Source organism: Lampetra fluviatilis, chromosome 18 (assembly GCF_964198595.1).
Source record: "Lampetra fluviatilis chromosome 18, kcLamFluv1.1, whole genome shotgun sequence".
Lineage (NCBI taxonomy): Eukaryota > Metazoa > Chordata > Hyperoartia > Petromyzontiformes > Petromyzontidae > Lampetra > Lampetra fluviatilis.
In genome coordinates, this window is record NC_136292.1 from 4,255,470 (window position 1) to 4,274,114 (window position 18,645).

At 45.6% G+C, this 18,645-nt stretch overlaps 1 long non-coding RNA gene across 3 annotated transcripts in view; it reads right to left on the minus strand.

Moving 5' to 3' along the window:
• The window catches only part of LOC144937013 (uncharacterized), a 106,129-nt gene that overhangs the window by 1,640 nt on the left and 85,844 nt on the right, over positions 1-18,645 (minus strand). The window lies entirely within an intron of this gene.

Here is an 18,645-nt window from a genome sequence, read left to right on the forward strand (position 1 = left end):
ATTGTCGGTTAAACGAATTTCCAACGATAGGGAATTCCACTACCGGAGGCGCAGACAGAAAATCCACTTCTCATCTCCATTCATTTCTCTTCTCTCTCTCTCCCTATTCTGTCTTGCTCCTACTCCTGTTGCCTATGGGGCTCTTTTCCATCGCCACGTGTATTCGTGTACCGGTGGCTTTGCCCGCCGCGTACCCTAATCCCGCGCGCCCCTGTACCCCTCGTTGGGAAGTACAAATAAAAGTAAAATTTCGATTTAAGACTCTGTCTCCTCGACAGACCTGTTCTCCACCTGAGGACGGCTACTTGCGTTGTGGCCGAAATGTCGTGAGAATTATTTTATAATGTTTTATTTTTATCATTTTATTATTTCCATTCTACGTGACTTTACCGAAAGAACCAAGAAAATAAAAGTAACAAAATACAAAAATAAGTAACAAAGAAAAAAAACAAATCTCCGCCGCAAATAAAAACAAATCTGCCCCCATAAATTCCCACAATGCATTGGGTTGACGCCAAGAATAGGCAACGCAAAGGCTGCCCGCGAGGCAGGTTAATTGTTTCCACGTGCCTCGGTTTTGACCTTCCAACGCAAATTCCAGGAAACCTCCACCCTCCTCCCCCCGTAAAAAAAGGCTCGTGTCAGCTGTTGTCAACACCGCCACCCGTAGGATTTCCCCGACGTTTTCAACTTTCAACAGAAAGGGGCGGAGGGGGGCATGGTGAGCACCACCCCCCCCCCCCCCCCAAACTCACACACTGCAACCGTCGGCCCCAACAAATCCCCTTCAGCCCCCCCGGCCCCCATTTATTTAATGAGGGCCAAGGCTGCCCCGTGCCTCAGGGAGTTAACATGTCACCACTCGCAGCGACTATAAACGACTTGAATAGCTGGAATTGTAAGTTTTTTTTGTATTCCATTCACTCCTGGCTTGAGAGGAAATGTTGCAGCATGGCCTTGGAGCGCACATGATTCGCGTGTGATTTTGCCTGCAATCGCTTTTACGTGATCCGGTGATTCTCTTCTTGTTGATGTTGCTGCCTCGTCTGAAACACCGCGTGGTTTCCGCTGCATCGAAGGGGCAATGCTTAGAAAGCGTGGCCAAAGAGGTTTTTAGGGTTAACGGTGAAGTTGAATGAATGTTTTTAATGACTAAAACCCAGAGTGTTTAAATCTTAAATTATTCATTAATATTTCAAAAACATACTGAAAAAGGTAACTAGAAAACAAGGTTATTCTCCCGATCCGATTTGTTTAAATATATATATTATACATTTTAAATATTGTAGCCTGCCTGAATTATTGTAGTGCTAACATTGAGTTTTGCTCCTGGTATACGGAAATAATATTCAGTGCACAATACCACAAACACATTTTGTGTTTTAAACGCATTTTATTAGGCGCTATATGAAGTAGCACAGTTATGCGTGAGTGTATGTATGGTATTGTGTAACCAGTTGTGTGTATGTATGCAGACCTCCGATTAGTACGGTTGGTTACGTACGGTGCGAAAGAAGTTAAATATACATACATACTCAGCGGGGAGTTCATGTCGTGCATCTGCCAGGCATCTCAGTCAGTTAACCCACAACACCTGGGTCTGTCCCGTGAACCTCCTGCCAGCCAGCCTTCGGCACTTCGCGTGGCCTCAACATGCACCTAGCCTGGCACAAGTGCCGTGTTGACGTCACCGTCACTCAGTGCGGTTGCATATATATGCAATGTGTGTCTGAATGTGGTTGCGTGTATATGCAATGTGTGTATGCACAGGTGGTGGAGTTTCACGGGCAGTTTCTCTCAGGAACTTCGATGAAATTATAATCGGGCACAGCGCACTGTGTTTGATGAACAGGCGAGCCGTCTCTTGGTGTGTGCGTCTGATTTCCCACGTCATTCTTCCTGTCGATATCTCTTGCCGTCTCTAGGACCCCTCTTCCTCCATACGCATATCATCATCATCATCGGCTACCGCTCGCAATCGAGGTCGTTTGCCTTCCATAGAAAAGCTTGGACTATCTGTGGGTCCGAAGATTTGCTGAAGAGACCGATCTGGGATGGACAGATTCTGACGCAGCTCAGACACACGTGTGTCCAGAAAGAGTGGTTGGCGGAACTGGATATGTAAGTATACGCATCTATGCCTCACTTAGTGTTGAGGCAATTCTGTATTTGGTCCCCCCCCCCCTAAACCAAGTGGCGTAGCTAGCGAGGGTGCAGGCGGTGCAACTGCACATGAGTTCCGTTAGCCGGAGGGTGAGTCCAGGTGATGGGATGCAAAAAAATCGGGGCTCGAGGGCCCATATAGGGGCCAACTCCAACCCCTGCCGCCTTGCCTCAGAACCAACTCCCTCTCTCCCCACCACTTCCCCGCTATTATTACATTTTCCCGACTGCCCCAAACATTACGTTTGTTCCACCGTTTGTCTGTTGTGCGCGCATGCGGGCAAAGGTGGGCAAAGCACTCCCAAGAATTGTGTTTATCCGAAATACAAAATGCTCTGGTAAAATGTATTTGGAGCACTAAATACTTTAGGAAATGCCCGTTCAAAAATACAAATGGCGTTTTAACACGGAATTTTAAACAAATTGCAGTCATCTGAAAATATTCTATAAATTAGTATATTCTCATAATAAACAAAACAAATTCCATACCTACTAGGAAATAAACATCATCACTGTTACCTGCAGGCTCAAATGCACATTTATACTCACCACACTGCAACCACCATTGCCCCAGTTTTCCAGCATCAAGACAAGCTCCATTAAAAGCAATAAAACCGGTGTTAAGATGTTCAAATACCAAATGTAAACTTTTTGCAAGGAATCAGGTCTGCATTAACCACACGTACTTGTGGTAGAACATGCAAACAAACATGCTCTGATAATATATGGCATTGTCTTCGAAACTGATTGGCCTACACCATAGAAGCTTTCATTATGGCCTTGCCTCACCAGTGTCAGACAAGAGAATGCCAAAAAGCAAACAGTACAAAGACAAAGCACGATCAGAGCATCTGTAGCTCGCGGTGTGCAGCTATATCATCGGACCTGTGATCGTAGCCTGTGTTCAATGTTCCGAGAGCAAAGATGTCTCTTGACAGTCTTGAGTTTGTCTGAAATAATCAATACGCTACTTTTTAATTGTATGTTTGAAGTAGTGTTGCATCGTATGTGTGATTCCTGGAAAGACCCACTTTTCTGTAATTACTGTCAATCTTATCTATGTTTTCCCCCAACTCCTTATTCAGAAAAATGTGATTATCTTCATGTCCCTACTAGTTATGAACTCTAATAGGAGCTATCCTCTCTCATTATCTATCCCTCTCTCGCTGATGCCACACTTACCAATCATTCTCTCTTCTCCGCTCGATAAACCTGCTTTTGCGTTGAAGTCTCCCATTAAGATGCTGCAGTGTTTTTCGCTCTCAATCTAAAAGTTTATTTACGTCTTCATACATTTACCCCACGTATTTTTCCGCCGTGTGATTGTGCTGCAGAATAGCAGACTTATTGTAGGGGAGCAGCAAGTTGTCCAAGGTTTGTATGACAGTTCTTTAGCCAGTCCAGGGTCTCTGGGGATGAGGTTGTGGACGACTTCTATACTTCCTCCGAATGAGCGAGAGACGCACGAATTGACGAGTTTGTAACGTTTCGATTTGAAGCTTTCGTGACTGCAGGGATTCGTCTTCTTGGTTCTTTCGGTAAAGTCACGTAGAAGGTCTTCACCTGAGGACAGCGTCTCCCCGACAGACCCGTTCTTCACCTGAGGACGGCTGCTTGCGTTGTGGCCGAAACGTCGAGAGAATTATTTTATTATGTTTTATTTTTATTATTTTATTATTTCCCTTCTATGTGACTTTACCGAAAGAACCAAGAAGAGTTTGTAATGCTTTCCGCAGCCACAAAGAGAGGGGGCTGCTTTTAATCTTCCACTGATGGAGGAGATCAGCACACTTGCACCATACGTCTCCATGTAATGCACGTAGCTTAATTACACACAGTAGTTTGAGAGCATTAATATTAGCGTGGTTAACGTCGTGCAAAGTTGCCCTTAGGCGCCGTCCATAAATGACGTCACGCACCTGGGGTGGGGGGGGGGTCAGACATTTATGACGATGTGCGACAAGGGGGGGGGGATTGAGAAATGTGACGTCACATCAAAATGCGCAACTTTAAATAAGTATACACAATATGTTTTCTCCTACAACATCAGAGTGCAGCGCCACATTAAATACGCACTACAATGACAATAGTTTAAAGCGATTTGAAGCATGTCTTATTTTTTTGGGGGGGAGGGGGGCAGAGCTTTGTGACGTCATATTTGAGGGGGGGTGTCTAACTTTTTGTGACGCTGTGTGACGACGGGGTGGGGGGGGGGAGTCAAAAATCGTCCAAAATCGCGTGACGTCATTTATGGACGGCCCCTTAAGTGTAAAAAATGTATTCTCCCTCTTGCACTTTGCTCTGTGCCTAGTGACACAGAGGCAAGTTGGTCCGCTCCCGAGTCTCCACTTTGCCCTGCTTGGGGGGCCATCCTCCTGCCTGAGAGCCACACTCGCCGCATGCTCCTTGCCCTTGGTCTCGCCATCTCGTCGTTGTCGCTTGATTTTGCAGAACTCTCCTCCCCACACCCTTGTGACGTGTCCTCCCGGCTGTGTCCCCACCACCTCGGCCACGCACTTCTCCCGTCTTGTTATTCATTGCTGCGAACCTTCATTTGTTTCTCTAATCTTCTCGGACCTGATTATGGCACGCTCTTGTTCGTCTTGTGGGCCGCCTTAATAATTCCCTGCAGCGTCTCTTCCTCGAGGTTTTTTTTTTTGTCACGTGCACAGTGGTGCGCAGAGCCTGGTGTGACCAAACGAACAAAAATGCTTCTAACACCATTCTTGCCTTAATAGGTGCTCGTGAACAACGTGTATGCATACACGTGTGTTTTTAACGCTACATTTAGCTACATTTTACACGTCATTATTCTCGAGGCAACAGCTGTGCCTGCTACCGCGAGTTCAAGTTCCATAGCTGTTGAGATAAAAAATATACAAACATTATTATAGGTGATTTGAAGCTTTCGTGACTGCAGGAATCCATGCTTTTTGGTTCTTTTGGTAAAGTCACGTAGGTAGAAAATAAAATTAATCACGACGTTTCAGGCGCAACATAAGCGCCCCTGTCATCAAGTGGCCCGGCTGGTGTCCCACCTGAGACATACATGTTGCGAGACAACACACACGTTGTTCCTCCAGAGCCACCGAGTGCTCACACAGGTACACGGCACTCCGCGTGGTGTCGTGATTGGAGAAATAAGGCAGGGACGTCATCCCTCACTTTATAAATCAGCGAACAGTATTTGGGAGGGATTTGAACCCGGGTCAGCAAGCTTCCAAAGCTTCAGGAGGCAGTCAAACATCCATTACACCACACGGGCTTACAATTGTTTCAAATGTTCGACGTTATACAAACCCTTTCCGTTGGATGTTTTAAAATTTGAAAAATAAAAATGAACTTTTTTCTCGGTTGTTTGAATAATAAAATTCGTGAAAAGGTGTGAACCCACGACTCCTAAAACTTCAACCAACATGCTCGATGATCTCCTCGGCATAATTTGTAAAATAAGAAAAATATAAGCCGGGATTTGAACCTGGGTTGCCAGCTTCTGGGGGTAGCCATGCTACCCGTTACACTACAGAGCTCTGTGGAAGTTTCACCTGTTCTGGTTGTTAGATTACTGTCACTTTTATTTAAACGTATTGTGAAAAAACAGGATTAAACCATATTCCCACGATAGTTTTTGATCGCCATGGACTCATTGAAAAACGACTTCGAGCTACGCACGCTCGCTGCTTGGCCACCAATCGGTTCTGCATGCAGCCAGTGGCCGCTTTGCAGAGTAACACCGTTTACAGACTTCGCACTGACTGGCACCGTTTTAAATGTTCACCGCTGACGGTGAGATCTTGGGCCAAAGCTACCTCCAGACGGGACAAGGAGGGAGTCGCGGGTGTAATTGGTGTTATTTTATTTTTTATAAAACGAACCTATGTACGCTTTGGTTCTCTCGGTAAAGTCATGCAGGTATAAAATTTAATACATTTAAATAAAAAAATAAAATAAAAATAAAATAAATCAAATCACGACGTTTCGGAAGCAACACAAGCTTCCGTCATGAGGTGGAAGGCCACAGCAAGAAATAAAAAATGTATTTTATTTTAACCTACGTGACTTTACCGAAAGAACCAAAGAGTATGGATCACTGCAGTCACCAAAACTTAAGATCTAGAACGAACCTGTGTGTCGGGAGCCCACGAAGCTATGTGGCTCTTTTTTCAGAGGCGACCGGACCACGCACGACAGCTCATCGAAGTGGCTTCTATCACATGTGGGTATAATAATAATTTTAAAATATCACGTGATCTAAACGCACGTTTTTACTTTTGGAGGGCAAAACCGGAGGAACACAGAGGGAGAAAAAAAATCCATGTGACCACCATCATCGTGCGAACTTGCAAGCCTCGTGCGTGCCAGGCGAGGGAGGCAATGTCTACTTCGCCACCGTGACGCAGAGGTCGCAAACGGGTTTTGATTCCTTACCCGTACCCGGCCGCACCAGGGTCGCAAATGGGTACCCGTACCCGTACCCTACCCGATATCCGGCTCCCCGTACCCGGCCGGGTATCGGGTAGGGTAGGGGTACCCGATTGCGACCTCTGGGATGAAGCCATGTTGCAGGCGCGGGTGGGTTGATTCTAGGAACTTGAATTGTGTGAAGAGACAAGACGTTGGGAAATGAGTGACAAACGGTTACTCACCAGTGACTCACGGCTTACCCGTACCCGTACCCGGCCGCACCAGTCCCAAACGGGTACCTGATTGCGACCTCTGCCGTGGCGCCCTCTAATCATGGATTACTAATCAGAGGATCTAGGACCATCACATCAACACGGTTGAGAACCACTGAGTTACGGGTGATGTTGTTCGTACGTATGTGTGCAAGTGTGTACTGGACGTGTACTGTACAAAAAGAAAATCGAATTTGGTAAAAAAAAAAATCTAATTTGGTAAAAAAAAATCTAATTTGGTAAAAAATAAACTCCATATTTCACGAGCCGCAATGCACTGTGGGTGAATAAGAGACGGCTCACGTCGCGGGTCAGTCCTTAAACAGCCGCATTCAGCACCGGAGCAGCAGGTTACCGAGCCCTTGTTATAGGCCGTCGAGGTAGCTTGCATCTTGATCGCTTTAACTGCAAACATTCCAAAACATATTTCCTTAACGTTTCAACCCCGAATAATAATACGGCCTCGAGGCTGATTGGTTTCACTCACAGGGCAGACAAGCTCACTCAAAATGTTGTATTTATCATTCTTGCCTTCTTTAAAGGTGCTCGTTCACAACGTGGTATGCCGATGTTTATTATGCACGCTACATTTGGCTACATTTTACACGTCGTTATTGTCGAGGCAGCAGCTCTGCTACCGCAAAGTTCAAGTCCCAAGGCTGTTTAGAGAAACAATGATACGAACATCACGGGGTGGACACGGACCCATTATTATAGGTATTGCGTTCAATGGGCTGCGTTTGGTCATTAAAGCATGCTGCACTTAAGAGACCCTAAAAAAATCATGGCTTAACAGGTCCCACTTGACAAAGCAATACAGGGAAAGATCACCGCGGTCATTTTCCTCCTGGCCAATAGGAAATGTTCAAATTTTTTTTTAGTTCACGGAAACGCTCTCTGAGAAGTGTTACGGTATTAAAAAAAAGCCACCGCCACTCCCGCATATGTCACGCGCGGTAATGACTCACCCACCGGTCTCCGTACCATTGCCAAGTGCAACTCTCATTCTAATGACATCGGTTTGCTCTACGCGTGAGTAAAGCGAAATATTGACGCATCATGCATCTTACGTTTTCCGCCACTTGAGAGAAAAAAAGGCACCATCCTCATGCTCATATGTATGTTTGTTGAACTTCTTTCGCACCGTACGTAGCCAACCGTGCTAAATCGGAGGTGGGCAAGCAACGTGCATTTCTTCACGCAAGCACGATTATATCACGAACAACCCCCAACTCCACCCCCTACTAAAGAACACGTAAAAACGTGTTTTCTTTACAAGAATAATGACCTTCCAATTACACAAATTGGCCACTCTCCATATGTTGTTTTTTGACATTTTGTACATACGCCTATGGCAAAAACAGTGTCCAATATCAGCCTCCAATAACCTATACCCCCACACCCCCGCCGATTAAAGTATCACGTCACGATTTGATTTAAAGCTTTCGTGACTGCAGGGATTCATCTTCTTGGTTCTTTCGGTGAAGTCACGTAGAATGGAAGTAATAAAATAATAAAACGTAATAAAATAATGTATTATTTTAAAATAATTTATTATTTCATTACTTCCCTTCTACGTGACTTTACCGAAAGAACCAAGAAGATGTATCCCGTCACGAAAATAAAAATACAGCAACACCAGCCTTGGCTACAAGCACCACCACGCAGCCTTGTGGCACACCACCACCCTCCCTCCAAGTTGAAGTTCAAAGCACAACGACTATCGCTGACAATTAGCTGCATCACTTGATGCAGCTAATCCGGCTGTGACGGTCCCACCTGATGACGGAGACTTGTGTTGCCTCCGAAACGTCGTGATTTTTGTTTTATTTTATTTGTATTAATTTTGATGTTTTACCTACGTGACTTTACCGAAAAAACCTAAGAATAATAACAACAACAAGAACAACAACTAAAACAACAACAACTAAACAACAACTAAAACCCGGCAGAGATATACTGGCGATTATTTATAGCCACCAGTTGCTGGCGAGGAGAGAAACGACTCGTGCTCAATTTTAGTTGTGTAACGAGCTACGATTTGGGGGTGAGCGCCACTGCGAGCCTCTGGAGAAACAACCGCAGCTTTGTTGAGCGAGTTTGATGGCGGCTCGTGACAGTTTCAGTCAAGGGCAGGATAATCTGCACCTTTATCGGGAGAGGGGAGTGGGTGGTGCCTTGTTTAATCCCGGCAAATGGCTTGACACGTCTTTGTCGCCGCCGATCTACTTGTTGGGAGCCACGGTGGCGAGATGTTAACTACCTCGCCTGGTATACACGAGGTCGTGGCGTTCGATCCCACCCCCTGACTTACGCCTGCTGTATATTTGGAGTTTGCGTGTCTCTCTCTCCGGGTCCCCCCGGTTCCTTTCCCTCCACGTGCATTTAGAGTGTTGTGGCTGCTATACATTTCCACACGATAAGCCACTTCCGTTGAGCTATCGTCTGTGGCCAGGTCGCTTCTGAAAAAGAGCTATACAGCTCAGTGGGCTTTCTTTACTTGGTAAAAAAAAAAGTTTAGATTTAGTTTACTGGGGTGGCCGCACGCAGACCCACATGGTTACAATTCTTTATTTTTTTCATCTTAAAGCGCAGAAGTTTTAATGGCCGAGTTGCCAAGCCAAACTACGTTTGCACAACAATACTAAACCGCCTGTGGTAATTATTCGAATCCTCACTTCTCCGAGATCAAATGCTCAATGATGTGGCTGGGCTGAGTCAAAGAGGGTCAGTTGTATTTGTGTTTCCTTTCTTTTTTTGTTATAAACCACTGAAGGATGGTTAAGGAGTGGTACAAAAGCCAGAAGGCAAGCCTCTCACGAGGCACACACACACTCATGGTCAAGATCTCGTGACTTGGAATAGCAACTAAAACGCGCGTTTGTTTGTGCTGTCAATGCGAAATTAAAAGTGACGAATGGAAAGTTCTAATGGCACGAACCAGCAATTGTAAACTGCTGACAAGTGAAAGATACGCGATAGGAAATGGACAATCAAATGATCGTGAGCACTTCTCAAGCAGCCATTGATCACCCACACAATCTACAGGGCTTAATGCGAAGCGATGTTCACGATGCTGATCACACATTGGCACAAGGCGTTCGCGTATACAGGCCTATCGTCGGAGACGGATAATAAACACTCTTTCGTTTGAGATCAACGTAGCAAATGTGAACACATGGTTTGGGCTCTTGTCACGGAGGTTGTTTAAACACGCTGGGTGATGTCACCGCATGCACAATTTTGACCGAAACGAGTGGATCGCTCCCGACCGTGTCCGAGCAACACGTGGAAGAGGAGGAGGGTGTTGATGTCTCCTCCATAAACGGGAGATCGAGAACTCCACCAAAGTGTGAATGCGACGAGGTGCAAGCCGTCAAACGCACGCCGCTGATGACTACCCCAATACAGCACGCGTACTCTGGTGGAACTAGTGCGCTCCACTCAGCTACGCAAATACAGCACGCGTACTCTGGTTGAACAAGCGGGCTCCACTCAGCTACCCCGATACAGCACGCGTACTCTGGTTGAACAAGCGGGCTCCACTCAGCTACCCCGATACAGCACGCGTACTCTGGTTGAACTAGTGAACTACTCCACTCAGCTACCATCTTGGATGCTGCCGTGGAATGCCTTACAACGTGGAACTTACAATTGCAGCCCTGTTGCTTTTTTTCACGCGGCATACGAACAACATTACTAAAATAAGTATTTTAAGCTTGCTGGAAGAGCGAGCTCAACTCGCAAAACTAGCCGAACCAGCAAAAACGATCCGGTAACGCTTTGTAACTTAAAGCTGTGCATAACCCGATATAGAGGCAATGGCTATGTCCGCTCAGCGCGTACTGCGTGCGGACGTTCCTTGAGATCCCTTAAACAGAATCAGCACAGACAGGCCTCCATTTATTCAGAAATCGTTCAACGCCGCAGCTCCGCGCAACTGCGGGGCGGCTTGTTTACACGACGGCGCTGTTTTGCTTCACAGAACATTGCTGCGTTTATTTTAACGTGGATGTCAGCTTGAGCATAGCATTACACGCCTCGCGAGATCTGTAAAGTTCCGAAGCGAATGAGGCGCAACTTAACGTTGCCTAGCCAGCATGGTGTCACTTTTTTTTACTTTCCTTTTTACGAATCAAAGAAATGAAGGCTGAGGGGGGAGGGGGGTGACTTAAATGTCTTGATCGCCAGGTGTCCGGATTTGAGAGTTGTAAACTCTTCTGCGAAAATGCCGGGCGCTTCAAAAAAATGTTAACACTTCTGAGAATTTGCCACAATACCACAAGAAATGTGCCTCCGGGCTTTGAAGACCACCTTGGAGAAGATTCCAGGCAACGTGTTGACAACGATGGCGAACCAGTGGAGACTCTTTGACTTTCTTAAGCTATTAACATACATTTGTCATCATGTTACCGTGTATTATTACCCGTTCTCTTTCCATTAAAAACGATAGTCCCATATAAGAGTTTAAACACATTTTTGAAGCACCCTGTACAATCGTGGCCGATGACGTCCCGTGCACACGTCATCGGCAGGGAAGGGGTTTCTCGGTTTCGCGTTTAATTGCCGACTTTTTCCACCGCGCTCGCATGCCGAGGAGTCCACGAGGTTTCTCGCGCCGAGCGCAGTCCAGTGACCTCGAACAGATTGCCAACGTGGGCGCCGAGCGTTAGCTGTGGCCGTGCTGTCGACACACAAGGGGCAATTATGAGGCCCCCCCCCCCAAACCGCCTCTCTCTCTCTCTCTTCCCCTGCCCGCCATAGACCGGTAACATTTCGTGGCCGGTGGAAACACAGCGCATGCCTGAACATCCTTTGGGTGGGGAAAAAAAAGTAAGTAATGGTAACATTCAAGAAAATAAATATCGAAGACAATTCATAGCCTGCTTGATTGATAACGACACCATGAGGCCAAGCACGCCAGCTACAACAATGACCATGTTAAAAGCGTCCAGTACAAATTAAAACAAACTACGGCTTTTTATCATGCTCTCTCGTGGCTACAACAGATGTCAAAATATTCTGCGTAATTTCCCTCAATATGCAGCCTTTGTAAATTGTTTATCGTTCTTTTTTTAAAGATCCATTCCCCCCCCCCCCCCCCCGTCTACAACTCTCCCCACACAGCAATCGACAAAAGGTTACCATATATGGACCAACAATCGCTGTGCTTTGCAAAGCATGCCACACAGATTGCACCAGCAAAGTCTAATTTAACCTCCCAGAAAAGCAACTTATAACGAGGGGTTTTCAATTATTCTCATACATGTACTACACATCAGCTCGGTATGCCACGGTAGTTTTATGCAGTTTTGTTTTGGTCTAACTTTGTTTGATCAAGTGTACCGAGTGCCAACAATTAGTTTAAAAGAAGGAAGGATGACACAAATATTAATTTAAACGTATCAGATGTTTTTTTAGGTTAGATCGCTAATTATAAATGCGTCGTCAAACCCGCCACCACCCGACACAGACTATTAGTAATGTTTGCAACGTAAACAAAACATACCAATTCCTTACTCGTTCAGCACACCGGTGTGTTGGAGAGTGACTCTCCTCTGATCTAAACTTAGATTATTATTCGCAACCTCTAATGCATTTTCAAAACTTCTGTTTTACACGTTGTTGCATGGATAAGGGGATTTGATGCATTGTCACGCGTTTTGACAAAGCAAATAATCCACTGCTTGCTGGATTGCAAGGCGGTCAACAGGAACGTTCATTCTCGAAGTCCCATCGAGGTCACGTTCCTGAGCCTCGTGCCCAGACATCCATCTGTGGATAAAAGCCGCACATGGAAGTTGTTGTTTTGCTTTGCAGGTAAAATGGGTTTCTTGGCAAATAATTATTCCGTCGTCCGCCTTGTTCACGACAAAACCGTTTTCTGCAGGCATTATACTCACCATCATCATAAGAGCACTCATTTGCTTGCACGTCACTACGCCACTGTAAAGGAGGGGGGGGGATCATGGGGCCACCGGTGATGCTCTGACAATCTCTCCCCCTGGGCGATTTTTTGCGATGCGCACACCGTGTGCCGCTGACCTCCCACTCTCAAGATGCCTTCATTGTCCACGATGCCTTCATTGTCCAGACGCTCCTTCGCCGGACCTCTCCTCCTCCTCGTCGCCTCGACTGGGCCCTGCCGGATGGTGCTATAAATAGCCGCCTGTGCTTTTCGAGTGACCGTGGTCAAAGCACCGCAAATGATCTCTGCTACCTTCTCTTCAGCAGCGGTCCGTGTGGCTCAATCTTTTAAGTCGGCTATGCACGAATTGACTGATTTGTAATGATGAGTCTATTTATTTGCAATGTTTTTGATCTGCATTTTTACAGATAAAAGAGTCGTCGTGCAGTAAAGACATCCTGATTCGCGCATTTATCTATGTGTTAAATGTTAAATAACATTGGTTATTTTAATAGGTAATGAGGATCATACGATATGTGATAGTGCCCCCTGACATTAATGCAAATAACAAGGCATCAACTGTATCGATACAGATTGTTTTTAATTGAAACTTCCGTGTGATGGAAAGCAACGGTTATTTTTGTCGCTTAATTTTGTGATTGTGCTGTGATCAGTCTAACACAATCTGGCCGAGCCGACCTACACGAAAGGAAATCTATTTATTCAACATGGATTTATGTTCGTGCAAATATTTTTGATTCTCACGTTACACAGTTGTTCTTGTGCTGATTTCTATTTGCCTTACTGCTGTTTATTTAGTATTTGTTTCGATTTTGTCGTTGTGGTGACCCCCCCCCCCCGCCGCCACGTGTTCACTCTTGCAAACAAGACGATCCGGAGGCTTTCGCGACCAAAATCATCCATAATAGAGATTTATTTTGGATTAGATCGCGTAAATTTTCACTGCTGGTTTACCATCTCGTCTGTGTAAATATTTACGCGATTTAACCCCAAAAAAACCTGTATTTTAGAGACGATCAAGTCTCCCGAGTTCTTACCTGGTCCAACAAAATAAACTTGAAACTCTTCAGCACCGTGTTATGAAAATCTACACGGCCAGAATTTCCCACGTCCGAAGCCCGAATAGCTCATTCATTTTTAATTGTAGGCATTTCAAAAAAATATCCACGGCAAGCTGATTCTGAGGACTGTCAACGTTCTCGTGACCCTTACGTTTCCTGCACCCCACCGCCACTGCGCCAAGACATTCCAAATATGCACTCTTTATTTTCTGGAATGTGTTTATAGAATATCCCGAGAAATTGATCTTCGGGCAATTCGTTGTAAGCCGCGCGAAGAACCTGCGGATTGCAGTGAAGATCACTGTTGGTTTCCCATCTCGTATGTGTTGAATTGTGGAGACAACATAGGAGATGGATATTCCTGTTTTATCTTATATACTATCAGGACGAGGGCTGCTACTGAGGGCCTATTAAGGCTGTGGCGGATAGGTAGCTCAGAGGTCAGAGCACTAAGCTGGTCACACTGAGATCCTTGGTTCAACATGCAGGCAGCCCCACGTGATTAAACAGGGTTCTCAAGGGCAGTGAGTGAATTAGCTCAACTTGGTCACCAATAAAAAACAAGTTCCAGCTACGATAAATACAAATATTGGACTAGCACGTGACAAACATTACTATCAATGGTGGCAGGATAGGTAGGAAAGCGTTGTGTGTGGCCCATAGGCAACTTGAAGGGATCTCAAATGTAGCTCTGTAACATCTGCTTTTATGAGCCAATCTCCAACACAAAGGGTTGGTTGCACTGCTTTGATAGAGTTCATGTCGTGATGTACACATCACACTTTGGATCAAAATAGGCATACAAACACAAAGATCCCCCATAGAGTATTGGATTAAGTGTTGATGGCGAGCACCCATGAAGGCAGCATGGCACGCCAGGAGCTGAGTGGACGTTTACACACTGCACCAGGTACTAATTTACAAACAAACATTCTGTGCAGAGCCGGAACCAACCCGTGCTATCTTTGGGGCTAAGCAGGGCCAAGGGCGATGTCAGTCAGGAACAAGTCAAACACACTGTCACCGCGCCACGTGCATGCGTTTTGATGTCACGCATTGTGCATAGCGCCAGCGCCACCGCTTGGCTTCTGCAGTGGTACAAATACGAATCCAGAGCCTACTGACCTATCACAGCCTGGCTCGGCTTTCCAGCGCGGCTCGGATGTGCCAGTGGAAAGAGGTACAGTATATGTTTCTATGGCCATGGCCTGTCTCACCATGGACACCAAGTGATGATCTTGAATCACTTTGTTATCGAGCTAGTGTTGGCGGTGCACGCCTGTGATCCAGCGAGGCGGTCAGGAGATGGCAGTACAGAAAGTGGATTTGTGAATCCGTTTGTGCAATACGTTAAATATCTTATCCCCTTGCATATGAGACATTTCTCGGAAATTTCGAAAAAAAAGCACACACAACACTCCTCGGTTGAATTTTCCAAACATCCGAATGCAGGACAACTCCTTAAAACAATTAAGCGTTGAAATTCAGTGAAGCGTCCCTGAATAAAATATGATTTCATCATAGTTCTATCGGTAAAGTCACGTAGGTAAAAAATGAAATAAAAATTAATAAAAATAAAATAAAAAATGCAGCAAATCTGGCTGTGACGGTCCCACCTGATGACGGAGACTTGTGTTGCCTCCGAAACGTCGTGATTTTATTATTTTATTTTTTATCAATTTTAATTTAATTTTTTAGCTACGTGACTTTACCGAAAGAAGTAAGAGTATAAGATTTCATCAATCTCAGAGTGACGAAAGACCAACTCGCCTGCGGGTGATTGCGAGTTGAGCACTTTAAACAGAGCACCGTAGGGGCCGAGTATCGGAGCGAACCCATAAATAATCCACAAGCGGCGATTAAATGACTTTAAAGGGAACTGCCACAGTGCCTGGTCTACACTTTATAGCCCTTCATCACACAGCCCCTTTCCAATGGTCTACTCTCTCTCTCTGTTGTTGTTATCATTGTTTACCGGCACCGTAAAGCTGTCAGCATGCCGAGCCTCTGGACTGCACTGCTTATCAACTCGGGTTGAGCGGGCTGTGTAAACTACGGACAGAGCTGCGAGTTGTGGAGTATTTAAAACGACAGCGCACCCCCACGTGTGAACTTTGTGTTCAGTCTGAATCAAATTTCACCCCTAACTTTGGAGATGTTATTCTTGAACGAATTTGTACATTTCGATTTAAAGCTTTCGTGACTGCAGGGATTCATCTTCTTGGTTCTTTCGGTAAAGTCACGTCGTGAGAATTATTTTATTATGTTTTATTTTTATTATTTTATTATTTCCATTCTACGTGACTTTACCGAAAGAACCAAGAAGACGAATTTGTACAGTCTCGTAACATTGCAATATCCATGGTTATCTGCAAACAAAGAATGCATGCTATGGTTAGTTTGTATTGTAATATTTATACCAGTCGAACTGAGGTTATTATCACGATTCAGGAGCTAGACGTTATCGTGTGACACTTGGGCTACACTTTCACTACAACTTAAATAAATAACCTGTTGGCATTTGAGCATAGGCGTTTGAGATATATGCGAGGAACTGTGTGGCAATGAAGTCAGGAGGAGAACGGAGCAGGTAAGTCCTGTTGATATGATTCAGTATATTAACAAGTAAACCCGTAAAAAACAAAGTTTTTCACTATAAATCCTTTATATGCGTGGCATCGGGGCGGCTAGAGTCCTCTCGTCCTCTGGCAGCATTAAACAATTGGTAATTAAATATTTTAAAAAATGTCCCTAAACAGTGTAATTTTTAAAATATTTTTTCACGAAAATGCATTGTCACGCACAACGAGTCTGTGTGCAAAATGTCAGCTCGATTGGATCACGGGAAGTGGGTTAAAAAACGACCTAAAGATTTGCACGGTCGTAAGCAAGCAAGCGAACTTAATATAAAGCAGAGGTGGGACAAAGTCATTGTTATGCAAGTCCAAGTCGAGTCGCAAGTCATCAAATTCATGACTCGAGTCTGACTCGAGTCCAAGTCACATGACTCGAGTCCACACCTCTGATATAAAGGATTTAAAAACATATATGTGCTAGGTGGAACATGTATGTATGTTGAACTTTTTTCGCACCATACGTAGCCAACCATGCTAATGAGAGGCGCGGAGGAAGGGCAACACACTGGGTCGCTCTTCCTGCGTGTGTCTAGGATGGAGAATGGTCGGTCAGGGTGCAGAGACCGGCATTGGGGAAGACCTCAGGCCCAGAGTGGCGTAGTGACGACATTATCAGTGCTGTAGTGACGACATCATCAGTGGCGTAGTGACGACATAATCAGTGGCGTAGTGACGACATAATCAGTGGCGTAGTGACGACATAATCAGCGGCGTAGTGACGACATTATCAGTGGCGTAGTGACGACATCATCAGTGGCGTAGTGACGACATCATCAGTGGCGTAGTGACGACATCATCAGTGGCGTAGTGACGACATCATCAGTGGCGTAGTGACGACATCATCAGTGGTAGTGACGACATTATCAGTGGCGTAGTGACGACATTATCAGTGGTAGTGACGACATCATCAGTGGTAGTGACGACATTATCAGTGGCGTAGTGACGACATCATCAGTGGCGTAGTGACGACATTATCAGTGGTAGTGACGACATTATCAGTGGCGTAGTGACGACATCATCAGTGGCGTAGTGACGACATCATCAGTGGTAGTGACGACATTATCAGTGGCGTAGTGACGACATTATCAGTGGTAGTGACGACATCATCAGTGGTAGTGACGACATTATCAGTGGCGTAGTGACGACATCATCAGTGGCATAGTGACGACATTATCAGTGGTAGTGACGACATTATCAGTGGCGTAGTGACGACATCATCAGTGGTAGTGACGACATCATCAGTGGTAGTGACGAAATTATCAGTGGCGTAGTGACGACATCATCAGTGGCGTAGTGACGACATTATCAGTGGTAGTGACGACATTATCAGTGGCGTAGTGACAACATCATCAGTGGTAGTGACGACATCATCAGTGGTAGTGACGACATTATCAGTGGCGTAGTGACGACATCATCAGTGGTAGTGACGACATTATCAGTGGTAGTGACGACATTATCAGTGGCGTAGTGACGACATCATCAGTGGCGTAGTGACGACATCATCAGTGGCGTAGTGACGACATAATCAGTAGTGTAGTGACGACATAATCAGCTCAGGGGGTGCGGCGAACGGTCGGATGGGGCGCCAAACATTTGAGTTGTTTCGCACGGTCGCACCTCGGGCTATGTAAATAAATTGAAACCGCGTTTTAAACAAGTTATTTTACACCGTCGTTGAAACCATCTCTCATGGCAGTTCCATGAATGGAAAATAAATGGAAAATCAAAGATTCACCAATCTGCGACTGTGGTAAAGCCCAAACCATCAAACACATCACCTGCAGTGCACCATCCGCACACACCCTTGTGGAATCGCTGCCATCCATACAGCATCTACTGCCGCCTAGGATTGGTTGAAGGACCTCAACATGCAACAATGACATCATCTATACGAACTGTTGCTTACACGCTATACGAAAGAAGAAGAATGTTAGTCATCAAGGGGGTCCCAACTCGTAGCTTTGACCACCACGATGTGGTGTGGGGGGCAAGGCACCCCCTCACGTCCGTTACGCTACTGCTAAGGTCAGATGTTGCGATAATGTGAGGGCAGATCTTGCAGGTCGCGGCGTCGACTGTACAGCAGCTGCTGGGGATCTGGGTGACAAGCGTGAGCGAGGCATTGGTGGCATCAGTGGCTTTGGTCGTTGTGACATCTTCACCTTGACTGATCCACAAGG